Below are 27,245 nucleotides of genomic sequence, written 5' to 3'. Positions count from 1 at the left end.
ATATATGCTTTATTTAAAAATGAGACCATACTATATGTTTTTCTGCAGCTCGCTTTATTCACTCAGGGGTATATCATGGACGTCCTCCCACTCCAGACTCACCCGGCACTTTCAGATAGATTGGAGGGGTCTCCTGATGTGCGGGTGTCGTCTCTTGTCCACGGACACATTTGGTGGGAGAGTGCTGTGGACAAGGCCCTGGACCACGGCGAAACGCCGGCTCCCTCAGCGCCCGCAGCTCGCCTTGATTTACCGCATCATTGTCTTGATGGTGGACAGTTAAGTTTTCTCCATTTTCCACTGTCAGAAAGAATGTTTGAGTTGCATCCTTCTTTTACAGACATTCCTGTGATCTTGTATGTGTATTCCTTTAGTTAAGGCTTCTGGAAATTTAGTCCCTGGATGTGACATTTACATTAATCACAGACTCCTTTCAAGTGACTAGAAATTCCTTCTCCATTGGGGAATGAAAAAATGCACAATTAATTATGTAACCAATTCTCTATCGCTGGATATGTTTTCACTTCAGTTTTTCTTCCCACCTTTGTATACAGTGCTGTGTAAATGCCCTGATGGGTACATCTTTTTGGACTGATTTTTTTTTCCTAAAGGAAACGATTCCTGGAAGTGGAGTTGAGTCAGTGTGTATGTACGTTTTTCAGAGCTTACAAATCCATTGATATGTCATCCCCTGAAATAGTCGCTCATGATTTGTTCTCCCACAGATGGACACTAGCTAGAATATCTTAAAAATATTTGCCAATATGATAAGCAAAAGTGCTTTTTCATTGTTTTTGTTTGCATTTGATGACCAGTGAAGTTTTGAGCATTTTTCACTCATTAGCCATTTTACTTTTTTAAAATGAATGATTCCTTTTGTCCTTTGCCCACATTTAAGTGAGGGAGCTTCTTGTTGCTTTGTGACAGCTTTTTGTATGTTATGAAAATTAACTTCGTGAATTCATCAACATGTATCACAGAGCTTTTTCTTGTCATTTCTTTCCTTTCATTTTGTTCAGGAAGTTTTTTGATTTTTGTTGTGGCTCAAACTATTCTTAGGATAGTAAATGTCTTCCTTATGGGTTTTATCTTTGACATTATTCTTAGAAATACTCTCTTATAATGGAATAAATCTCTTCTGTAGGTTTTTTTAATCTCAAAGATGGAGATTATAATAGTACATGTTATAATGAGGAGAAGTTGAGTTAATAAGAGCAAAGAGTTGTATTTGCTGTTACTAGTACTTTTTAATATTTACATCGCTATCTGCAATTTATCTTGTGGTCATTATGACAGGAATGGAATTTATTCTTTCCAGGTGATTCTCTGTCCCAGGACAATTATCGAATTCATAATTTTTCCTTTGATTTGAAATCCCACCTGTACAAACTACTTACATAGACTAGAGTCTCTTTTTGAGCTCATGGTTCCCTTCTGTCAATCTCCTTTCCTTACTCCAGCACCATATCTTACATATTGTAAAATTTATTTAATAACTGGCAGTGTGACTTTTTTTGATTCTTTTCTTCCATCCCAAATTTTCTTGTCAAGTATTATGACTTTATTATTCCTGAAGAATTCCAAAATATTTTGTTCAAGTTAAAAAAAATCAGATTGGAATTTTCATGGGATTTTTTAGTAAGTTTTGAATTATTCTTAGGAGAACTTACATCTTTACAAAACTGCTTTTCTCCATGCAATATTTTTATGTCTCTACATTCATACCTCTTACTTTAACCCTCAGTACAGTCCTGAAGTTCTCCATTTAGAATATGGGCATAATTTTTGAATTTATTCCAGATTATTGTTTATGTTTTTGTTAATTTTGTAAGTGAGAATTTTTTGCTATTATATTTTTAAATGCTTAAAACTGACATTTAGAAAGGAAGATTCGGTTTGTCAATACTTACTTTGTAACTTGTCATTTAAAATTGTAAGTATTAAGTACTTGTTCCAGAATCCTTTCTTTTCTGTTTTTAAAAATTTTTTTCCAAGATTCTCAAAATGTTCATAGCTAAGTATTATAGGTGGGGACACAGATGGAGAGAGGTAGTGTGTCTCACGTACAAACTGTGAGCACTTTCATGGCTGCCTTTAGGCTGGAGAAGCTGCAGAAGAGCACAGGTTAGACCAAGGGTGGCTTTGTCTGCACTTGAAAGCCAGCTTTCCTGCCTGTATGGTGAAGCCTGGTGGGCGTGGCAGGTAGATGATCAAGGTCTGATCAAGGTCATTGGCTGCACAGAGCGCTGTGTCTGTGAGAACTGGAGACCATTACCATGGGAAATGCTTGGTGCCAGGAACACTGCAGGGGAGCTTGGGAGCCTGTGTGTTAAGGATTTTCCAGCCCTGGGAGTGGGAAGATGAGACTCTGCATTCAGATCTGAGTTTGAATTCATCCTCTCTTGTTTACTGGTCCTCTGACTTTTGTCAAGTTATCTACCCGCTTTGAACTCCTGTTTTCTTGTCTCTCAAAACAGGAGAATTACAGCCTGCTGCTACAGTGTTTGCTCAGGGTAAATGATTTGTGTCTATAAGATGCCACGTACAGTCACAATCTCAGTGAGAAATGGGCTGTCGCCTCTTCTTCTGCAACTCAGTGCTCGATAAGACATCGGGGGAAAGCCAGTCCCTAATTTGTATGTGATGCAATGAGGAACAAATTTAATGTTTTGCCTTTCCCTAGCAGTATTCTTACTTCTTTGCTTCATTTACCTCTTTCCTCCTTTACTCTCCCCTTTCACCTCCTCCACCAAAAGAGACTGAGTCTGTCTCAGATCACTACATTCAAATTACTTTAAATGTTGGCTCATCCCCATGAAATTACAGTGAAATTAAATATAATCTGTACACGTCCCAGACATGATTATATTTGATTTACACACACACACACAATCAGGCTACCTCCCATTTGCTGAGGGAGAAGGACCACTTTTTCTGAGTTTTCATTCACTGAGAGTGAGAGCAAAGTCTCTTAAGCAGAAATTCGCCTGGCTTCTTGCATGGATTTTTAAATTGGATTTCTGCTTTGTGTCCACAGAAATAGACTCCTATTAGAAGAGGGGAATTGGAGACATAGATATTCTGCTGAGATATTGGTGTCATCATATTTGAGTTGGAAAGGACTTACGACAGCATAGAGTCGTACCTTTTTATGGGTGAGAATCTATGATAGTGTAACTTGGACAAGAACCCGGGTCTTCTGTCTTCATGTCCACGCGGATGAAGAGGCAACTGGGTGGGGGATGGCAGGGATCCTTGCTTGAGTTCCGGGGTCTTGCTAGTTTCCATTGTTCAGCTGCCTTTAGTTTATGTACATGTGGCCTCTCATGGGAAGGACACTCTATCCTGATAGATTGAGTTTCTAATCAGCAAAAAGTTCTGGACCCACTCATGTTTCCCAGAGATTTTCTGCTGACCTGCAGACACTTTATATATATGAGACCTAAGAAACTGCTGGATATAAAATCCTTATTGTTATCATTTGTCCTCGAGTTCCACAGGAATGGGGTGCTGTCTCAGGCTGTCTAAGGCCAGCTCTGAACAAAGATAAGGTGATAGGCTGTGCAGCTGTACACTCCCCAGTCGAATGGGATTTCCACCTTAGTTTTTAGAATCAGGCAGATGAGTTCAAATCTTACCTTTACCAGTTATTAGCTTTGTGACCTTGAGGAAGAAACTTTACTTTTTTGGGGACAAATTTTCTATATCTGTAAATAAGTTCAGTATTTATTTTAGGTTTTTTGTTTTAGAATTGAATGAGCTAATTCCCTCATTTATTACTAAAATACTGATCACATGGTTCTATGCTGGTGACTTAGTGGTTGATTACTAAGGGACTCAGTAGTGAGAATGTGGGTGAGGCTCCCTGGATAATAGAGCTTATATTCCATGATATGCTTGTAAAAGACTGGATTGCAGTGGATTTTTAGTAAATGTCCATTCCTTTCCTAATCCCCATTGATTGTGTATATATCTTTATACTAATATATGAACAATTTTTATTGCAATTTAAGTCTTTTTGTAGTATTTAAAGTATGAAGCTATAACAAAAATACGTGAAATAAAATGATTTGAATTTATTTTCTTTTCAATAAGCAAAACAAAATAAAATAGAAAAGAAAAGAAAAAGTTTTGAAGGAGTAGAAATAATTTTATTTCCGTGGAATCGACTCCCTATGTTAGGTTTTTTGGTTGTGTTCTTAAACAGCATATAAAATTGACAGGTTTTGACTTCAGTGTTGATAGCTGGGTGAGTATAGTTTCTTTTTGTGGTTGTCTTTGATGAATTATTTGCACTAGATCATAAATAATGTGCATGTTACATATTGGAAACGAGGAAAGAGTGGAGACATACTACCTCCAATGCAGTCATTTTGTTACCGAGTCCAAACTCATTCTGTTCACCAAATGACAGGCCAATAAACTGGGAGATGAGGTGTTGGAGCAAGGAATAGTGACTTTATTTGCAAAGCTGGCAGACCCAGAAGATGGCAGACTGATGTCCTGGAGAACCATCTTCCCCAAGTCAGAACTGAGTCTATTTTTATACTAAAAAGGGGCGGGGCTGCAGTTGGTTGGTGGAAACTTCTTGTTGTATGAATTGCTTGTCCTTTGAATCCGCTGTTCTTGCAGCTGTCCATGTGGATCAAATCATGTTGCCCCTGTAAAACCTCCAAAAATATAACAAAGTAATTCTCTATTTTGCAACTTGCCATCTCTACGTAAGTGCAGATTAGTTAGCATCCTTCAAGATCACGGCCAGGAGAAGAGGCTGTCCTGGATATTTCAGTCTAAAGGCAACTTCTTTTACAAATGGTGCAGAGATAGCAAGTCTGAGCCTAGAAAACAGGGCACAGGTTTAAAGCCAAAGGAACAGACCTAACATGGGGTCAAAATTGTTCTTTTCTATTACAATTCCCTTTTCTGCTTCATAGATAATTTTAGTAAGAAACATGAGCAATTTTGTATTTTTGCTTCTTAATAACCGATAAGTGGGCCAACTATATTTTTGTGAGCAGGGATGCTGTGCGGGCATAGGGGTCACAGCAAACTCTTGTTGGGGGTGGCCGACCCTGGAACATGTCTGATTCCCCGTGAGTGTTGTTGAGGGTCCCCCTAGCCAGCAGCTCTCTTTAGGAGCCAGCATATGGGCATTGATATCTGGAGACCTCATTTTCCGCTGCAGGAAATTTTTTAGATACTGCGATTGAAAAATCACTCCAGCTGGGGATAATTAGGGAAAAAAGGAAAAGGAAAAGGGTTTGGAGTAGAGTAGAAGAGAAGGACATCAGATCACGGAGCCTGAGTGCTTGGCAGCGTGGCTTCGGGGGAGAGGGGAGCAGACGTGGGGAGGGGCCTGGCCCCGGAACCAGCTCCTGCACCTGTCCCCATGCCCAAGCCACATAGCTTTTAATTGGGCCACCTCTCTGGGCTGGATGTCACCCTGGGCAGAAACTTGAGTATCGAAGGGAAGGGGTGGGCAACACTCAGCTAGGGGGCCACTGTGGATTTCAATCAAGTCCACAGTGCCTTTTCTGGTCATGTGTCTTCACTTGTCCTTTATCTCAGGATCTGAGGAGGAGGAGAAAGGAACTCAGGTAGAGATCCAGGAAGATATCCGACTGTGTTAAGAGAGGACAGACACAGTGACTCGGGGAGCGAGGACACTTGCAACAAAGTAAAATTACTTCACAACTATTGCTTCAGAGTTTCAGGTGTGAGAAAGCCTAAGCCTGTCTCAGAGTGCAGGGGACAAGTGGAAAGGAATGGCAAAATTTCCGCTGAAAATTGAAATTTTGTTAAATAGCCTGCTACTGTTGCTTGTATCACTTGAATGAATGCAGGCATATTTCTGTGGGCATTTATAGGTTCACTCAACCCCACCAGCCCCTCTTGCCCCCATCGGGGATGGGATTTCTCAAGCACAGTTCCCCTCATGCTTGGGTGGGCCACGCTGCGTGTCCTCGCCTGGGGCCGGGCTGCTGCAGGGCACTGAGTCCCCGAGGCGCGGCCTGGGAGACACGACAGGAATATCTATGCTCTCGACTGAGGGCCTCCTTTTCCCCCTGCAGTGTAAGAATGCCGGTGACTGAGTTAGAAGCATGCTCCCAAGCTGTCCATGTACTTGCCATTCAGAAGCGGACCCTGGAAGCTTCCAAATTTCTCCAGAATGCGTTCTACATTCACCTTCGGCAGGTGAGTGTATGTCTTTACAAAAGTGGAGGAATTACTGCCGTTTTCCTGGAACTTACTCACCACAAGTCCATCTGATTTTTCTGTGCTAGGATTCAGTATGGCCTGCTAAAATATCTGGAGTCAGATCTTGAAACACTGATGAAGAAGATCATTTATTTTATTTCTATATATGATAGCCTTTTACTTTCAAAATTCAGAATTTTTGGTTCTTTCAGGAATTTTTGGGGGGTTGGCGAAACAACTTTGCTCTTACCATCTTTAAGACCTGTTGCTTTGTGCCTCTCACCTGTCTTCTGTCACTTGTGAGGCGATTCCATTTGTGACCTTGTCCGTGTTGTTCATTTTATAAAACATATAGTCTGTTAAAGTACAGTCCCTTTTACTCCGAAGACATTCCACAAATACTACTAAAACCTGGGTGTGGTTTTAAGAAGACAGAATCATTAGAACATGTACTTGCAGGTTGCTAGTGCAAAATCCCCAAATCAATAGTCTAGCTCAACATCTAAAATCTTTCTAATCTACCTTGGATTTCTATGGATAAGTGAAGCAGTTTGCTAAGAACTCAAGACCAGGGTTAGAATACAGGCTGGTGTAGCTCAGCAGGTCCTCCTGAGCCAGCTCAGTGCCAGAGGGCGGGGCTGAGGGGGAGAGGGCTGGGCCTTGGGGAAAGGGGAGGGCCAAGAAGGAAGGAGGTCCTGCCGTTCCTGAGCTCAAAGTTTCATGGCAAACACCTTCACCAGGTGAAAAACTTGGAGTTTCTTCTAAGAACAGTAGGTTTGAAAAGAGTCATAAAAGCACGGGAGTGACAATATCCCTTTTGTGTCTAGTATGGGAGAGCGGCTGTGGGGCCACTTGGGAGACTCGTGAGTCCAGGTGTGCAGTGTTGGTGGCTTCCACCTGAGCGGTGGGACAGTCAGTAGGACAGTCACTGGGAAAAAACGAACAGACTTTAGGCATGTTTAGATGGTAAAAAGGAAAGGATGAATGATGTCTGTGAAGGTAGGATGGAGTTAGGCCCAGGTTTCTGGGTGGATTAATGAGGTAAGTGATGGTCCTGCTGTGCTCTGAGGAGGGAAAGCTGCAGAGGGAGCTCTGGGGGAAAACTGATGAGTTCAGCCGTGTGTAAAGTGAAAGGCTGTTCGATGTGTGGTCTGGGAGCTCAGGTGAGAGCCAGTAGCGAGTAGGGGGAGGGGAGAGAGACGTTCAAGTCATTTTGTCTTGTGAGCATACAAATACTTATGAGTAATGATACACTTACGCCTCTACATTCTGGATTTAAAACCCATTAACATTTTGCTATATTGACTGCAGAGGTTCCTAATTTTTTTTAACAGAAATAAAATAAATAGAAACAAAATAGTGGAGTTAATGAACATCATATAGTTGATGTGTGTCCTTGTATGTATTTTGATACCTCATCTGTTTACAACCATAATCTATCAAAAGTTAACTAGTTTAGCATAAGTGTTAAACAGAGGGACGTGACACACAGTGTTGGGGCTTGAAGCTGATCTTCTCAGGCAAATTATGTCGCCTCTCTGTGCCTTAGTTGCATCTTCTGTGACTGCCCCCGGGCCCCTCATCACAGCTGATTTCCTAGACTAGATGTTGGGAGGGAGGCTGCTGAAGGGAGTAAGAAGTGGCAACTGCTAGGGACACTGAAGGGAGACACAAAAACTGATTAAAGCCGATAAACTCAGTACAAACAAATACTCTCAAAAGAGAAAGAATCCCGCAGTGTTTTGAGCCACTTAGCGTATGGGAAACAAAACCACGTGGACCCAAAGCTCTTGAGCATGTGAATATTGTGGGTGGGAGGGTGTCATCAGAAAAGGTTTGAGAAAAGGCCTTTCGGTTTCCCTTGACGTTTCCAGTAAGGATGGGGAGCAGAAGAGAAAACCCCCTGCTTCACAGTGGAAGCTGCTGTTTTGTGCAAAACTGACCAAAGGTTGGAGACCAGTCACCAGCGGTGCTGGCAAATGAAGAGACTTCGGGATTGGGTGGGGCACTTGCTGCGACTTCCAGGTGACCTGCTGGCTGGGGGCTGTGTGGCGGGCAGTAGGTTTGCAGGGTGACCCGGGCATAAACCCTGGCTCTGAGGCTGCTGCTCTGACTAGCAAACCTGGGCACCCGCAGTCCTAATGGTGCAGCTCGGGATGTGGTCTGGGACACCTGCCATGCTGAGGGCGAAAAGAGGGCTTCCCTGAGGGGGTGTCCCTGCGGAGAGTGGAAACATCCTCCTGCAGGGGAGGAAGAGCCTCTGAGCAGGGTGCTGGATGCACAGGCAAGACCACCCTGAGCACGGAGGGTTTGGGGAGCTGGAAGTCACACAGTGTCCCGAGCAGCCTTGTTTCTGAGAAACTAGAGGGAGAAGAGGCTGAAAAGGCAGGCTAGTGTCAGACCCTGTGGTGGGTTGTGAGTGACAGTAAAGGACTGGTTCGGCAGGCACGAGAGAACCCTGTGGGCGTCCCAGGGTGGGCGTCACACCGGAGGGTGTAGCTGTGTTACAGACTTTGCCACTTATTAGCTGTGTGACTTTGAGCAAGGTCACCCCACCTATCTCTATATATCTTCATCTGTAAAATGACACAGTGACAAGCTCGTGTCATCAGAAGGCTTAGTTTAGCTCTGATCCTCTTTGTCCAGTCTTGTCAGTGCTTCCCTGCAAGGTTCTGCATTGGCTGCTCTTACCCTCAGATGGGAGGGCGTACAGGGACATTGTAGCACCTGACGGCAGGAAGGGGTTGCTTTAAAAACAGACATGTAGCCGCCTGCGGCTGTAGGCCTGCAGGCAGTTTGATTGATGGTCCTGGAGAGGACTTTGGAGGCCTTAGCATCGTTTTAAGACTTGTTTTCCCTTGGGGGCAGCATTTGCCTTTGCAGATTAATGTTGAAGCTTTGGGCTTCTTGCAAAGCTGTCTTCAGAGATGGTTATATACGTAACATATCGTATAAAATAAAACGCTTTTATTTAACGTGTGGGACTTTGCAGCTGTTGGGAATAGCTCTGTTGGCCTGGTCTCCACGGAGGACACTAGGCGTCAGCAGAGTGTGCGGGAGGGCAGGCAGCTTGCCATTCTGCTGCGGGGTGTTCTCCCCAGCACGGCACTCTGCTGAGTTGACTCTTCTCTGAGTTTGGTTGCCAGATGAGCAGACAGCAAATTAATGAGTTCTGGTGGGATTGTATAATGACAGGAAGAAAGAGGGTCCCGTAGTTTTCCTGGACTAGAACATGCTTTTGGTTCCTGAACCAGTGTGTTCCATTACAGAATTGATGAGTTGTGTCTATTCTGGGACTTGTCGACTGAAAGAAATTTGTAGCCTGAAAGTTTAGAGTTATGCTTTATTTGGCGGGAGGACTCAAGCCGGGATGACAGCCTCTGAGATCGCTCTGAGGGACTGCTCCCAAGAGGTTGGGGAGGAGCTAGGATATATAGGAACTTTACAACAAAGACCAGGTAGTTGGAACAATAAAACATTGTTTGTTATCTAAAGAAAGCCAGGTATGTCAAGTTAAAGAGTTTAGTGATTTTCTATGTATCATTTGGGCTCACTGGATTCATTCTTTAGACAAGCACCTAGCTATCTAGGGCAAGTATCCTGTCTTTTCTTATTCTCATTCTGTTAAGAGGGCACTGTTGTGAGTGGCTGTAGAGGCTGGTCTTCAGGCCTGTCCTCGCTGGGGGATGGCGGCAGCCGCTGATGACTTGGTTTCAGCATTATTTGTTTACTGACATGGTTGCAGTATTTTCATTCACATTGTAGCATTTTCATTCACAGACTGATTGTGGATAATCTGGAAACTTGGAAAGGAATCGAGATAGAATTACTGCAGGTACCTTCTACTTTAATATTCCGTGTGCAAACATAAACACGGATGAAGCATACATTTGAATTTGGTGGTGTAGGGAAGGGTTTCTGCACATTACAGGAGAAGGCAAGGCAGAATTCCTCTACTTTGTTGGTAGGGATGTGGGTCCACCTGTCTTTTCTGTAGCGGTTTCTGAGAGCAGTTTATGGTAACTAACAATCATTGACAAACGGTGGCACACATTGCATTTAAGAGCTGCCCTGTGCAAACTTGTGTATTGGGCAGGTGGATTGGAGAGAGATGTAGCCCAGGCCTGGGCTCAGATACAGGTTTAAATCGCCATTTCCTCACCAAAGGGCCTTGGACTAGAGTGTAACCTCCCTTAACCTGTTGGTGAATCTGTGAAATGTGCATTATAATATTCGTTTCTTCCTGGGTTTGTTGTAAGTTGTAAACAGTATTATAACACTCATGAAACACTTAACAAACAGGCACTTAGCAGTGTTCACTGTGTCTGTCTGTCCCGCTTAGCGTGTGTCACAGCTGTAAAGGTAGCATGTGCCTGTTGAGGATGCACTTGTAGCCCCTGAATAGGTTGTGAATTTGGTGATTTCCTTTAATCCTTGAAACTCTATATGCCATGGGCAGTTATTTTCATGGACAGATGAGGAATCTCAGGGTAAAGAAGACTGTGTAATTTGCCCAAAGTCAGACCATAATTTTGGGTGCTGGGGCCTCGGTTCAGCATGGGCCCCTGGGCCTTCTGCCCTCTCCGTTCAGCCCCAGAGCCAGACGTGGGGTCGCCTGTCTCCCAGCCCAGAATATCCAGTAGGCAGCAACACAAACCTGGACCTGTGCTGCTTAAGCAAAACTCCGGAAGGGAGGCAGGTACTAAGGGGATAAATGTAAAAACAGACGACTGCAAAGTGTGATCAGCTCTGAGAAGGAAAGGAACACACCTCGCCACGCAGAGCTGGGAGCTTTCCCTTCGGGGCTGCTCTGGGGGCGTTCATCTCAGCTAAACAAACTCCGGTCCTGCACCAACGCAGGAAGGCAGGACGCGTGTGACCAGGTTGACTTGGCCTCGTTGATCATACTCATTCCCCATTCATCGGCAGCTCTTACGGGCACTTACCTAGTAAACAGATTTTGGCCATAATCATAACGCACTTTCCTTGGTAGTTTTATTGGCCTCACATTTGAGATGAGGTAATTAAGCTGGGGAGTTTGTTGCATGCCCGTGATTACTTTGGAAATACCCCCACTGGTCTTTCAACCTAGACTGGTGTGGCTGTTATATCCCAGCCCTGTGAATGATATCTTGTAGCTTCTACCAAGTGGTGCAAATGACTGACATTGATTTTTCTTAATTCGTAGGAAATGGTATGTGACAATAAGAGAAAAAGGTAGTCAGAAATTGTTTGGAAAACTAGAACAAAATCCAATTTTTCCCCAGCTGGGGAAGCATACCCAGTGTCACTCACCCCACTCACTGCCTGGCATCTCCTCCCTGCCGACTCCGTGTTCAGAAGCCACTCTGAGCCTTTGAAGAACATTTTGCCTCATGACACTGTTGACTAGGACCTGCGGCCTCTCTGTCCCTTGTTAACTCTCTCTTCAAAGCCATTTAAATTTTATGCAGGCTCCACAGCTCAGATGTAAGAATAGCCTCTTTAAACTTCTTGATGCAGCTCCTTAGTTAAGATCTTGCGAAGGAAAACTAGCCAAAACCTGGGAGGTATGCATACAGTGACTGCAACCTCAGCACTTTGTGAAGTTCAGAATCAGAGGGGTGGGAGTCTCAGGAAAGGCTTTTTAAGGTAGAAAGGGGAAAGTGAAAGGACGCAGGCTGTGTGAGACTGAAGCATCTCGGTCACAGCTAGCAAGGCAGCTGCGTTCAGGATGGTATGTGAGGATTACCGAGTTCTCACAAAGAAAGAAGTGGTGGGATGGGAGGGAGGACAGATAGATTCTTTACTAGGGAAGGGACAAGTGCGCTGAAAACTTCCTGGTAGAATAAGAGGACTGTGACATGATGTGCTTTTATTTTGGAGAGAAGGGTTTTGTGGGGACAGGCCTAGGAGAACGCTGTCTGGCTAGGGGGTCAGCACAACAGGGAACCACAGAGAACAGGGCCGACCTCAGGGCCCCTGCTGGGGGAGGGGCTGCCCGCCATTTTGAGCCCTGGGGGCTGCTTCTGTCCCTTAGCTGGGGCCTCAGAACTCCCTTCATATCCCAGTCCTGTTGATACAAGAATACAGATGTGGGGCATGAGAAGGGCTGTGTCCCAGGCTTTTGTTGAGCCCCTGGAATGTGCCCCACCAGACGTGGGTCCTTGGCTTCATGCAGGATAGATTTCAAAGCAAGCCACTGTTGAGTAATGGTAGATTTATTCACAGAGACACATTGAAAGGCAAGAGAAAGGCCACGAGTTGTGGGGTTCGGGTGCTCAGATTAAAAGTATGTACACACTCCACAGACAGAGTGTGGGCCTTCTCTGAAGAGGGAGAGAGAGTGGTGACCGCGAGGTGGCGCTGTGTTGCTCGTTTTCTTGGGCTTGGTTGTTTCATATGCTAATAAGTAGACTGAGCAGCCTAAGGGCAAGGGGCTGGGATTCCCAGGGAGTTGGCCATTTCCCACACTGTGACCTTTTGTGGCTAGCCTTGGGATGGCCATGGTGCCTTGGGGCATGTTATTCACCATGTTACTATTACAATGGGTGTATAATGAAGCTCAAGCTCTGCTAGAAGTTATATCTCTTCATCTTGAGCCTCAAGGCCTATTGGGGATTGAATCCTTCACCATTTTGATGTTAATTGCTGTGGCCTTCCTTGAATGGCTGTGCTCTGCCCCCTTCCATCCTGTCTCACTGTGATGACACAGAGAGAGCAAAGGCCGGGCCCTACCCGTGCTCCTGCATTTAACAGGGGGAGGGGTGGTGTGGGCTGAGGATGACTCTGAGTGGTGAGAAGGATGTTTCAGATTTTCCCACGTGGGACATGGGGACGTGCCAGCAGCCACTGCAGATTGATCTCACGGGCATTATCGCTTGTGTCACTCATCTTTTCTATTTTACTTTTATTTTTTCAAGTATTTAATCTAAATTTAATATCAGGTTTTTTTAGGAAACAAATTTCTCTTTTTCTTTTCTTTGGGGCTCTTTAGGGGGTAGGTAATTAGGTGTATTTATCTGTTCGTGGAGGCCCTGGCACTTGAACCCAGGACCCCGTGCACGCTAAGCACACGCTCTACCACTGAGATCAACCACCCATCACATCATCTTTTACTTTTTGCTTTAGCTGCCAAGAATCTTACAGCTGAATTTCTAGTCGGCCTTTAACACTTACCCTAACTTCATGGCATTCATTTTTATGACTTTACCTTCCCCTGGTTTCATTTAAGTATTCAATCTCCATTTTGTCTTCACTCTCACTTTTGTCTTTTTGTTGTTATGGTTGTTAAGCTGTGTTTAAAAATATTGTTTAATTTCTCTTTTAGCAGGAGGCTGAAAGTAAATAAATATGTAAATAAACTTATCACACTTAAATATTTTATACTTTCTAAGCTGTTTAGTAGTTACTTAAAAACCGATTTGAATACTAAAGTGATAAAATTTTTAAATTATTTTTTAATTTTTTATAAAGGTATAGCTGATTTACAATATGATATAAGTTTCAGGTGTACAATAGTTGCACAATTTTTATTTTTATGTTCCATTTATAGTTATTGTAAAACATTGGCTATATTCCCTGTGTTGTAAGATCCATCCCTGTAGCGTGTTTATGTTAGATGGAGCAGTTTGTTTAAGAAAGCTGGGTAACGCAGAGTCTCGGGAGTGGCTCTGTCTAACCCATGTTCATGGTCACCCTTCCTGTCAGAGCCCAGGCCCTCACTCCTCTCTGCAGGGGAGCGAGTGGAGGCAGCCCTCATCAGCGCTGGCACCACCCTCTGAGTGGCAGTGACAAAAGTGACTCTCTGTGGACATGCAAATTGTTGTTCCAGGAGCTTTACATGCATTTCTGCATTTAATAATTAAAGCCCCCTGTGAGGAATCATTTTATGTTTTTAATGAATAATACATTTTATTTTGATTTTGATAGACTTCAAAACTCCAGAAAATATACTGGAATAGTACAATAAACGCTTAGAGCATTTCACCTAAAAGGGCACTATTTGCCCTTTTGTGTGTGGCTTATTTTAGTATAAACTTTCAAGGTCCATCCATGTTGTAGCCTCAATCAGTAATTTATTCTTTTGATTTGATAATATCTTTTTTCTTTTTTTCGTTTTTGTCTATTTAAAAATATTTTCATTGAATTCTAGTCAGTTTATAATGTTGCATCAGTTTCTTGTGTACAGCACAAAACTTCATTTATATAGAAACATACCTGTATCCATTTTCATATTTTTTTCAACATGTTACTATAAGATACTAAATATATTCTCCTGTGCTATACAGTATAAACTTGCTGTTTACTCTATACATACTATCTGCAAATCTTGAACTCCCAATTTATTCCTTCCCACACCCTCTCCCCTCTGGTAACCATAGTTTGGTTTCTATGTCTCTGTGTCAGTTTCTGTTCTGTAGATAAGTTTATCTTTTTGTTTGGTTGTTTTTTCTTTTTTTGTTTTTTTTTTAGATTCCACATTTGAGCGATCTCATATGGTATTTTTCTCTCTCTTTCTGGGTTACTTCACTTAGAATGACATTCTCCAGGTCCATTCATGTTGCTAAAAATGGCATTATTTTATTATTTTTTTATGGTGAATAGTAGTCTATTGTAAATATATTCTACAACCTCTTTATCCAGTCATCTGTCAGTGGACATTTAGGTTGTTTCCATGTCTTGCTATTGTAAATAGTGCTGCTGTGAACATTGGGGTGTAGGTGTCTTTTTGAATTAGGGTTCCTTCTGGATATGTGCCTAGGAGTGGGATTGCTGGGTCATATGGGAGGTCAATTTTTTGTCTTTTGAGGAACCTCTATACTGTTTTCCACAATGGCTCCACCAAACTGCATTCCCACCACAGTGTAGGAGGGTTCCCTATTCTCCACAGACTCTCCAGCATTTATTGTTTGTGAACTACTGAATGATGGCTATTCGGACTGGCGAGATGTGATATTTGATTGCAGTTTTGATTTGCATTTCTCTGATAATGATATTGAGCATTTTTTCATGTGCCTATCGGCCATTTGTATGTCTTCATTGGAGAAAAGTCTCTTTAGGTCTTCTGCCCATTTTTGGATTGAGTTGTTTGTTTTTCTTTCTTATGAAGTGTAAAAGCTGTTTATATATTCTGGGAATTAAGCCCTTGTCAGTCTCATTTATTGCAAATATTTTCTCTCATTCCATAGGTTGTCTTTTTGTTTTGCTTACTATTTCCTTTGCTGTGAAAAAGCTTGTAAGTTTAATTACATCCCACTTGTATATTTTTGCTTGTATTTCTATTGCTTGAGTAGACTGCTCTAGGAGAACATTGCTGAGATGTATGCCAGATATTTTCCCTATGTTTTCTTCTAAGAGGTTTATAGTGTCTAGTCTACATGTTTAAGTCTTTAAGCCATTTTGAATTTATTTTTGTGTATGCTGTGAGGGAGTAGTCTAACTTCATTGATTTACATGCAGCTGTCCAGTTTTCCCTACACCATTTTCTGAAGAGGCTGTCTTTATTCCATTGTATGTTCTCACCTCCTTTGTCAAAGATTCAATGACCAAAAGTTTGTGGGACTATTCTTGGTAATTTTGTTTATCCGTTCATTGATGGATGGATATTGTTTGTAATCTTTGGCTACTCTGAATGATACTGCCATGAATATTGATGTGCAAGTTTTTGTGAGAATATGTTTTCATTCTGTTGGCTGTACAGTTGGCTCGCCATATCTGTAGTTTCCACTTCATGGATCCAGATGGCTGATTGTAAAGGGACTCGAACATCCTTGGATTATGGAATCCAGGATGGGGGGTTCCTGAAACCAACCCCTCGAGGATACTAAGGGATGACTCTACATGTAGGAGTGAAATTGCTGAGCCATATAACTCTAACCTTTTGAGGAAACAACAGACTTCTCCAAAGAAGCTGCACCATTGTCCCTTTCCACTGGCCACATATGAGGTATCTCTGCCTACTGAACAACACTTGTTATTGTGCATGTTTTGATTATAACCATCCTGGTGGTTGTAAAATAAGATCTCATTTTCATTTTGATTTGGCTACTGATGCTGAGCTTCTTTTCATATGCGTATTGGCCGTTTGTGTATTTTTTTAAATCCTTGGAAATTTTAAAAATTGGGTCGATTTTCTTTGTATTGTTCAGGTGTAAGCATTTGTTATATATCCTGAATACTAGTCTCTTATTAGATACATGCTTTGTAAAATTTTTCTCCTATTCTGCAGATTGTGCTTTCACTTTAGTTCTTTTAAACATTAAAACAATTTCTTTACAGGTTAGGTAATTAGATGTATTGATTTATTTTATTTTTCTTGCTAAGCACGCCCTCTATCAGTTGAGATACCCCCTTCCACTGTCATTTCACTTTCTTGATGATGTCCTCTGTAACAAAAAGGTGTTAATTTTGATGAAGTCCAGTTTATCTGCTTTTTTCTTCTATCACTTGTGCTCTTCGTATTGTATCTAGGAAACCAAAGCCTATCCTAGGACCTCAAAGATTTATACTGTGTCTTCTTTTAGGAAGTTTATAGGTTTAGTTTTTACGTTTCTGTCTCTGATCCATTTTGAATTAATTTTTATTTGTTATATAAAATATGGGGGTACAGATTCCAGATTCATTCTTTTGCCTGCAGATACCCAGCTTTCCCTGCACCATTTGTTGAAAAGACTATTCTTTCCATGGAGTGTTGTTGGCACCCTTGTGGAAAACTGACTGTAAATGTAAGTTTTTCCCCCTGGGATTTTATTGTGTCTCATAGATTTATTTATCCAAACTTATGCCAGTACCATACTGACTTATTACTATAGCTTTTTAGTACAATTTAAAGTGAGTCATCCCACTTTGCTCTGCTTCTTCAAGATTGCTTTGTCTGTCCTGGGCCCCTTGCACTTCCATATGAATTTTGGGATAAGTTTTTCAATTTTTGCAAAGAAGTCCGCTGGAATTTTGATAGGGATTCCACTGAAGTTGTAAATCACTTTGGGGAGTCTTAACATTTTTAACAATATTGTCTACCATTCCATCAACATGAGATGTCTTCCATATATGTAGATCTTTTAAAATGTTTTGGTGATACTTCAAAATATTCAATGTACAAATCTTGTAAATTTTTGTTAAATGTATCTCTCTTTTAATTTTTAATGCTGTTGTAAATGGAAAGTCTGAGCTTCTTGAGGTAGGACTATATATCAATTTGTTTATTTCTAGGATTTCTACGCAGCAACTACCCTAGGTTTATATTTGCAACATAAATCTATCCACAACTTTTCCCACCCCCATGTTATAAGAAACCAAGACCCAGGTTAAGCTACCTGAACACCTATGTGGAAGTGAGAAATGAGACCCTTGGGTGGGGCTTTGTGAAGATGATAATGAGAGCTTATTTAGGATGGCTTCATCTTAATTTCTTTTAAACAACACTTTCGGTGTAGTCAGATATATTAAGAACATGCTCTTTTGATGTGCAGAGGAGCTAAGACTATTATCAAATAATTTCTAGAGAGAGTGTTGTACTTGAAATCTAATTTGCATCAATCTTTGAAGATTTATGTTTCAGGAGCTTTGACTAAAGAAAACCTGTCTTTATTCATTAGTGACAATTAAATGCTCAAGCAACATGTAATAGTCTGAGAAACTGCCCCCGCCCCGTAGTGCTGGGTGGCTGCAGCTGTAACCGGAGTCAGCGCTTACCTTTCCCAGTACGCTTGTGCTGATCCGCTCAAAGTGGTTCGTCCAACAGTGTGTCTGTAGTCTGTTGGACATAGCCATAAAACATTGAGTTAAGGTTGCTGGAATGCATTATATTCTTATTAATAATAAGTAAGCACATATTGAGTACTTACTGTATGTTGGGAATTGTCCCTCAGCCTCACATGAATATTATTTCTCTTAAAACCTCACATATTTTCTTGTTATTCTCACTTTACAGATAAGGAGACTGAGAATTAAGTCTTCTCTCTTTTGGGTGGAGCTCATTATCAATGACGGGAAGTTGTAAGGAAAAAGATATTGATTCATCCTGAGAAAACATTTTTCTGAGAGTCAGCAGTGAAGAAGGTGGACACTGAAGAAGGTGATCATTGATCGATTGAGACGAGCCCCGGGTTGTACGGAGTCAGCATCCCTGTCCTGGACACAGCCAGTGTAGAGCTGCGTGGTGGGTGAGGCGGCGATGCCGCGCAGGGAACGCAGATGCCGGGCCGTTGGGCTGTGCTCAGGCCCGGTGGGGCTTTCTCCTAAGGGCAGTGGACAGTCATTGACAGATTTTAAGTAGGGGAGTGGGGTGCTCTCGTAGATCACTTTTGTCTTGTAGAATGCTTAGAAACATTTAGAAGGCTCAGCAGGAGGTGATGTGATGAGTCAGATTAGGGTGGCTGCCAGGTGTAGGAGTGTAGAATTTTCAAGTGGTTTTCAGTCCCAGTTTTGTGGCTCAGTAGCCGTGTCACTTTGGATGACGCACTCAAGGAAGAGAAACAATTTATCTAATCAATAAATGCAGTGATGTACCGACCTCCCAGGACTGCTGTGGAGATCCAGTGAGATAACGTGTGCACAGTGTGCAGCATGGTACCCAGCACAGCGTCAGTGCTGAGTGAGTGCCAGTGAGTATCTGGTAGGACAGGTGTGGGTGGAGGGACTCGGTGACTGAGGAAATCTGGGCCCTGAAGGAGGGGTCCAGTCACATCTGTGAGTGATGGGCCTGAGCTGGGAGAGGCAGAGAGACCTTGCCCCCCGACCAGGGGCCCTGGGCAGGACTGCTATGGGAGGATCACCATGAAGTCAGCTCTTTGCAGGTGGAGTTGGAGTTGCCCTTGCGACATCTAAGTGCAGTGTCACGAGCTCAAAGAGGAGGTCTGGGCCCAGGCTGTGAATTTTCCTATAATCTTAATCCCTGAGGACGCTGAGGTAGTGATCACTGAACGTGAAGACATACTTTACAGGACAAGTGAATAGTAGTATCATCTCTGTCATCAAAGCTCAAGTCTCTTTATTCATCACCCACTTTGCTAATTGGGTACTTACAGAGCTCACTTCACCGACCTCCCATGGGCTCAGGCTCCACTGTAAAGAGCTGTTGAGCCTCCCTCCTTTCCAGAAGACGACACATTTTGCTGGTAGCCTTCTGTACCTTGCCAGACTTAGAATTTTAGTTTGTTGATTTAATTCTAATTTCTATTAGCCATATCCTGACAAGAGAGACCTTTTACCTCATGGTCATATTTCAATTAGCTGTTACTGAGAATTGCTGATCTGATCCATAGAGTAAGTATTATATTAACCTTGTAGAGTACTTATCATTTTTCTGTCTTTGCCCTTTAATTTTGTATGCCCTTTCTCTTTCCTATTTGGGGCCTTAATTTTTTTTAATTAAAAGATGTCTGTTTGCAGTTAAGAAAACAAAAGGAAAAATACACATGATAGCTAAACATAGAAAATATCTAGTGTGTTTTCTGTTTTGGCAATGGAGGGTTGTAGAAACTTATGAAAACCTTCATTACACAAGTTTCTTAAAATGCGGATTAAGAAATAAAACCTTCCTTCCTCATCTTTCAAGCTGCACAGCTAATTGTCAAGAAAGTGAGGGGAAATCCTCAGAAGCCAAGACAAACCAGAAAGCAGGGATTCTGGGTGTTACATGAGCCTTAGAAGCCCTGGGGTGCCTGTTGGCTCCTGTACTGAGTTTCAGTTGCCTTGACAGTAGGGCAGCAGGTGAGCTCGAAGCCTCTCACACTGGGAGTTGGATGACTGATCATATGTAAGGCCAAGCCCATTCCGAGAAGCATGGTTTACTAAAGGATGAACTAGGAAAAAATATTCCTCAAGACAAGACAGTAAGGAAAGTCAATTTTGTTGGAAGAGGGGAAAAATTACAAATCCAAAGTAAGGATATAGTTTAAAGCTCTTCTGGAATGAGAGTGACCACAAACTCCTGGCAGAGAAGCACAGCTACTCCTGGAATGAGAAGCTGTGGTTTGAATGAATCAGTGAGCAGCCATTCCGAAAAAGGCCTCCAGAGTCTTGTGGATGAAGATACTGGACGGCAAACACCTCTCTTCCAAGGTCTCATTCAAATAACTGGAAATGTTTTAAAGGAAAGAAGCCATAATCATAGTTCTATTTATTAACATTACTATATGCTAGGAATTCAGAGGTGACTATGGAGTTGACTCCCCATTTATGGACCTTACTTTCTCTTTGGGGAGAAAAACTGACGTAGTTGGGGAGCTTGGTAGAGGGAGGTGTTAGTCTGTTGCAATTAGCCAGGAGAGGAGATTAAGAAAGCAGTGAAGGGTGGGTGAACTTTTTAGCTGAGGACAGACAGTCTTGTTCAGTTGGCTTTTAATTGCAGGCTCAATGAGTAGTCACTGGAGGGAATAGATCTTACGGAGGATGGACTTAGCTCAGGCCTCTTTAGAATGGACACGTGAAACTGGAGACAGACAATCAAATCTGTGCAGACATTAAAGTTCATTTGAACATGCTCCATCCCTGAGCCAAAGATAGGACAAATATGCAGCACTTCTTAAGGACAGAGGAGTGGTTTCTTAGGTTCTCCAAGAATGAATCCCAGGGAGCCGGGATGGCCAGTTGTCAAACTGTGACTTTGCTCTTTGGACGGTGTACCCACCAAGGGTATTGGACTTTTATAGGTTTCCATTTCTCTTTAATACACGTCAGGTGATTAGGACGTGGGCACAAGTATTTGACACCTTGTCGAGGCGACATTGGTTACCTGCCTAGAAGCACGGGCACTGCTATGGCTGCGTCATACATCTTGCCGCCCATCCCGTTCCCCGGCTCAGTGATCACGGCAGAGTGGTCCCTTGTTGACCTGTCCGTCTCCTCTGTGACATCATAACCCATGAAAAGACCGGAGCGTATTAACGTGGTTTTCTTAAAGTCAAAGGAAGAGATCAAATATGGAGTCAGATTTGTTCTTTCCTACTTCAGTAGTGCCATGGAGAAGGCAGTTTGGGCAGCTTTTTGTAGGGCCCTGGAGGCTTTCTCTCTCAGCCTCTGGGCACCTTTATTGAAAACCCTTCATAGCTGTCTGGAGTGCTGTAAAACCACTCCGCCTGTTTTGCCCTGAAGAAGTGTTCAGTTTATAACTCATCTCTACTCCTTGGAAAACAACTCAATAAAAACTCAGTTGGTTTCCCACCAGCCATGGGCAGGGGTGGGGGATACCTTGTTATTATTTCATAAAATAAAAATAAGAATAATAATAATAATAGTAATAATATTAATAAATAATAATAGTAAAAGAAGTCTTAAAACAGCACTGGGCACATTGGAGAGAGTCAATAAATGCTTCCTGGCTTAAGTCAAAAGTGATGACTCAGTGATTCCATGGCTGCTGTATTTGCTGAGCTAATTACTCCTTTGCTCCATTACACATTTTTTTTTTAACTAAAAAAGAAATACATGCAAATGGTTAAAAAAAATTCAAACAGAGCACAAAAATACACAAGTGAAAGAAGTTTACCCTCATCCTTTCTTCTTCCAGCCCTCCCTGGAGATGCCACTGTTTACTATCCTTTGGATGCTTTCCCAGATATGGTATGCACATTCCCAACTATGTATGTAAATTCCTTTACAGTTTTAGTTATTTTTAACTTAAAGGGATTTAAATCCTCAAGTGGCTTCTGCCCGGGTAATAGAACAGAACAAATCTGACTCCATATTAGATCTGTTACTTTGACTTTAACCCTATGCTCTGTCTCCTAGTCTTCATCTTGCTTGTAAAACAATGTTGCTTAGAGCCTGAAATATACAGAAGAGCCTATTCTGAAGGCTCTGACCTTTAAGGATATTTAACACTTTTTCATTCATAAAATGATAACAAATTACAGAATAAAAAATAACGTTTGTTTTGTTGGAGGTTTACAGAGATTTGACCCAGGCAGATAGCTGCAAGAACAAAGGATTCTAACAACAAGGAATTCCTACACTAGGAAGATTGCAACAACCAAGCACGTAGGAAAGGAGCCTGAATTCTGACTTGGGGAGATGGTTTTCCAGGACATTAGTTTGCCATCTAGGTCTACAGAGACTTGCTATTCCTTGCCCCAACACCTGGTCTCCCAACTTATTGGCCTGTCCTGCACTGAGGAGAATGAATTTGGATTTGGTAGCACTCCTATATACCTAGCAAGCCGGGCACTGGAACTGAGTGTTATGGAAACAACAGGCCAGCCAAGAAACAAGCACCACTGGGAGGGTTGGAGTACTCAGATTTATTATGCTGGCGGGCTCAGAGGGGCTTCTGCTCCGAACTTCTGAGCAACTCCAAGACATGCACATGAGGTTTTAAAGGGTTAATTACAAGTAAGGGGTATTAGCCAATAAGGCTCAAACAACAAAAAGCAAGGAATCAGTACACTGGAGCTTATCAACTTGTAATAGATCACGTTACTGACACCTGTTGAGGTTGGATTTATGAGTTAGCTTGTTAGCCCAGTAAACTGATACTAAACTTCAGATTTACGAGTTAGCCCAGCAGAATTTAGATCAGTAAACTGACACTTATCACACTTAGATTTGTGACTTAGCTTGTTTGCCCAGCTGGGCTTTTCCTTTACATGAGGATAGCTCTCCCACACCCAGGGAACTACTGTGAGCCCTTGATGGTTCCACTAGGGTGGGGTGTGGTTTACCCAGGAGGGATGGGGACTGTGCACCAACACTCAGGCAGTCTGCTCTGTCTGGGGCTCTGATCTTGTACCACCCCGCTCCCCACCAGCCCAACACCTGGGAGAGTGGAAGTAAGGCAGAGATCATGCCTGCCTGTTTCCCAGCGTGTAAAAGGGGAATAGGTACTCTTCCCAAGGTAGTTATGAGCGACAACACCTGCGGGTGCTTGGTTCCCAGACCAACAGAAAACCCAGCTCCGCGTGGGGGCAATGGGTGTGATACCCATAGGGGTTCTGCAGAAGCATTGGATGGAGGGCTGGATCAGAGAGGTAAAACAAGAGCTGCGGGCCTTGAAGGGTAACAGAATGGTACAGAGTCAGTACTGCAGCCTCTTTCGGGGTGCCCCCAGAGGTTAAGCTTTTTCTCTCCATCTCCGCTACGACCCTCCCCTCTCCAGATCCATCCCTTTTCTCTGCTCTTCCGGTCCATCTGTCTCCCTCCACTTTTCCCCTCCTCTCCTCCCCCTCCCATCTTCTTCCTCCCTCACTGCCCCACCTTCTCTCGCAGAACCCAGAGTGGATCGCTGGCCCTCCTGCGCATGGGCAGTCGGTGCCAGCTGGACCGCGGGTTGGAAGCTCCAGCACCGAGCCGGGGATCGGCCCCAAAGTCTTCTTAGCTTTGTCGACCGGTAGGCCTTTAGCTCCTGCCCGGGGCCGGGGCCTCTGGCTGTGGAAGTGCAAGGAGGGGGGCTTCCGGGAAAGGGGTCAGGCGGCTGCGGGAGGGCGGTCGGCATGTCACAGCCCCCCAGGGCGCCAGTCAGCCTGTGTTCAGCTGAATTGCTCTGGCCAGACCCCTCTGCCCGCGCCACCTACCCCGGCGCCCCGGCCACACCTGTCCATGGCCAGGTGTGCACCTGCAGCCTCTCACCCAGCCGGGCCCGCCTCAGTCCGTTGCTGGCGTCCCCTTCCCCTCTCCCGCCCGCGAGTCCTCTCCTCCCGGGCTGCCTCTCCTCGGCCGCCGGCCCATCCCCGCCCCTGGGCGGGCTGTGTCCCGGGCGGGCGGGGTCTGCGGACCCGAACGGGGGCAGGCGGCTGGGGCTGGGGCTGGCCTCCGAGCAGGGCTGCAGCCCGCGTTTCCACCAACCCCCCGCCCGCTTTCCCTGCCCCGCGACCCCGGGGCTGCCCTGCTCTTCCTTTCCTGCTCCCTGAGGACAAGCTCAGCGGCGTGGGCGCTGCTCCCTGGGCTGAGAGCCTCCGGCTGTAAAGCCCAGCTTCTGGTGGAGTCGGGAAAGTGGATCCTCAGTGCTGAGCGAGCTTCTGTCTCCTCCCTCAGTGTTTCTGCCCCAGGTAAGTACCTTGAACACTTTCAGGTGTTATGATGGCGGTGCTTGTTGATGTCACGTGTTTTTATAGTGCCAGGGATTACAGTGTTGAAAGCAGGGCTTGGTTCAGTTAAAAATGAGCTGAAGGCATGAGGTTGTGACATGCTCCTTCCTTCCCACTCCCAGTGTGAAACGTGTAACCGTCGATTTTAAAAAGATAGTTACAGTCCCTAACTAGCCCAGCCCAGCTAGGGTGCGTTAACAGGAACAGCACCACCAGAGGCGTTGGAGACCCAGGGACATTGCAGTCCTAAAGAGCTCCTGGCACAGTTTGGTTTGTTTTGGTTTTTTGTTTTTCTTAAATCGTGGGGCAGACTAGTAGTATAGAGGGAAAAATAATTGTCAAGAAATAATTTTTCATATAACAGCTTTATTGTGATATTGTTCACACACCATGAAGTCCATCCACTTAAATGGTACAATTCAGCAACTTTTAGCATATTCACAGTGGTGCAACAATTATTATTCCAGAACGTTTTCATCACATCAGAAAGACCAGTGAAAATGAGTGACATACCCACCCCTCCTCAGTGGTGTTTCTAAAGAAGTTTCATGCCTATTCCTGACCATAAAATAACTTGTTACATTCCATGAAATATCTGGTAGGAATTCTAATCAGAATTGCAATGAATCTGTGTATCAAAACAGGAAGAATTAATGTCTTTATGGCATAAATTTCTTCTACCCATGAATATATCTGGGACTGTATCTTTTCATCTCTCCAGAGCCTGGCGAATGGGAAGTCCTCACTAATTGTTGGGCTTGTGAATGATGAGATTCTATACATCGTTAGTTGCTACTGTAGCCTTTCACAGAAGAGAAAAGTAACCTCCGTGAAGCCAAGTGACACTCTAATGGTCAGAAAGAGTGACAGCCAGTGCTGGAGTGATCCAGTGGACTTGGTGCTTGCAACCAGGATTCTCCAGCACCTACAGCTAAGGGGATTACAGTATTCTTTTTTTTCTTAATGGCGTTGCTTTTATTTTTACTTATTTTTTTAATTTATTTTTTATTGAAGTGTAGTCAGTTTACAGTGTTAATTTCAGGTGTACAGCAGAGATTCAGTTATAAACATATGCATATGTATATACATATGTATTATATTGTTTTTAGTAGAACTCATTACAAGAAATTGAATATAGTTCCCTGTGCTATATAGTAGGCCCTTGTCATTTATTTTATATTTATTAACGTGTATCTGTTAATCTCCCCTTTCCTGCCTGCTAAGCACAGTTTGCTTTCTATGTCCATGAGTCCATTTGTAGCAGCACCATTTTTCCTAGTTATATATGCTCTTTGGCTGCTTTCAGTTTCAGTAATTCCATGTTATCTGTGAGCGCTTTTCTTCTGGTGGCCTTTATGTGGTTTGTACACGTGGTAATAGAGATCTGTATTTGGGAGAACTCCAGGCCTCGTGTAGTCCCTGGTACAGAGTGCCCACTGAGTTGATGCTTGAACTGGGAAAAAAAACATAGTAAATGTTGGAATTTCCACTATGGTTGAGACTTCCAGGTTTCTGTAACCTGTTTACCCCACCTTATTATTGGCTGCCCCCATACTGGGTAATTTGGTGGAATTTCATGGTATGGTGGTGTAGAGACAGGGCCTTGTATGCTTCTTCTCTTTCCGTTTTCTAACACTCAATCTCCTGGTCCTCCCAGATCCTCCCCCAGTAGTGCCCAGGGCTGGCTTGGTGCTGTGCTGAGGCAATATTTGTTAATAAGGCCCTTTCCTCATCTTTTCTTATCCTCCGTTTCTTTCTTTGCACAATGAGGGCTTAGACTAGATAAGTGCTTTTCAGTTTCTTTTAAAGCCATATTTCCTTTGAGAAAAAGAAAATGCAAATCTCTCCTCCCATCCCAACACTTTAGATTTTGTTACTTCCTGCAAGGAGTCACATAGTTCTTTGTGGAAAATTGATGTGATTGTGATTCCAGGTGGCACAGAAAATACTCTTCAGAGATTTATTGCAGGGAGAGGGCAGAAAAGGGGCAGTATGTCACTCTTTCTAGTGTGAGCACTGTAGCAGGGGCTTGGATTTAAATATGATGTCTGTCGTGGCCTCACTTTAATCTTGCACAATGTGACAAACCTCTCTACCTCAGTTTCTTGATGTGTCAAGTTGGGGTGATAATATTTTAAGGCTTTTGTGAAACAATATACACATAATCTATTTGTGTCTCAGTAGAAACAAGACCTGCAAGGGATTCAGGGATTTAAAAAAAAAAATTCTTGCCCATAGCACTATGTAGCTGTGTATTTTAAATTTCCTGGAGGGTGATGGTTGAGTCTAAAGTCCATCGTGGGTCAGGTAGCCCATAGTTCTCTATGTCCCAGTTTGCCCCCTCCTACCCAGTCCTCTTCCTCAGTCCATGATGAAGTTCCCTAGTAGATTTACACAGAGGTCTTGTGGAAAAGGCTTTTCATTTTATTGTTTCACCAAGAAGGGCTGCCATCATGATCTCTGTGGTCAGGTTTTGAAGGGCTGCATCTTGATGTCTAGTCAGGTGAAGGCTATGCAATTGGGAGTTTCTATGTAATAAAAAGGAAAAAAATTACAAATAGAAAATTAGAACAAGGGTGGTGACAGGGACTCTTGGAAGTGAGCACCTTTAGCTTTGTTAGCTTCAGGTGCAGTGGCCTCTTGCCACGAGGACCCATCCTCTTGCTCTGAATTTGGAGGGACCTGTGGGTTCCGTGGGAATGTTAACTGAGTGTATCTCATGTGCTGGGCATTGTCCTATTTTTTCTGTGTGTTCCTTTTTTGAGACAGTGAGCGCATTTAACCTTAATAGCTTCTTTAAAAAAGTAGAAATTTTATTTTGAGATATAATGTAGATTCCCATGTAGTTGTAAGAGATAATATGGAGAGGGCCTATGGACCCTTTTCCCAGTTTTCCTTAATGGTTCCATCTTGCAAAGTTGGGGTACGATTCATTACTGACTCACTAACAATTTGAGGTTTGTGTTATTGCCATCATTTCTATTCACGATTAAACTGGGGCTTAGAGAAGCATACACGCCTGCCCAGGTCACCCACATGGTT

The 27,245-nt window shown here is 43.3% G+C and overlaps 1 long non-coding RNA gene across 3 annotated transcripts; it reads left to right on the top strand.

The window, feature by feature from the left end:
- Window positions 1–2,505: 2,505 nt before the first annotated feature.
- On the top strand, window positions 2,506–23,496 carry LOC135322424 (uncharacterized). 3 transcript variants are annotated; one of them, XR_010382992.1, is made up of 5 exons: window positions 2,506–3,155; window positions 6,072–6,195; window positions 16,817–16,904; window positions 18,113–18,256; window positions 23,276–23,496. It is a non-coding gene; the product is annotated as an uncharacterized LOC135322424 (long non-coding RNA). The 3 variants fall into 3 exon arrangements; XR_010382991.1 differs by lacking the exon at window positions 16,817–16,904; XR_010382993.1 differs by lacking the exons at window positions 2,506–3,155; window positions 6,072–6,195 and adding an exon at window positions 15,877–16,126.
- The last annotated feature ends 3,749 nt before the right edge of the window (window positions 23,497–27,245 follow it).

Source organism: Camelus dromedarius, chromosome 11 (genome assembly GCF_036321535.1).
Source record: "Camelus dromedarius isolate mCamDro1 chromosome 11, mCamDro1.pat, whole genome shotgun sequence".
NCBI lineage: Eukaryota > Metazoa > Chordata > Mammalia > Artiodactyla > Camelidae > Camelus > Camelus dromedarius.
Note: the sequence above shows the minus strand (reverse complement) of the source record. Positions and strands in the feature narration are given on the sequence as shown.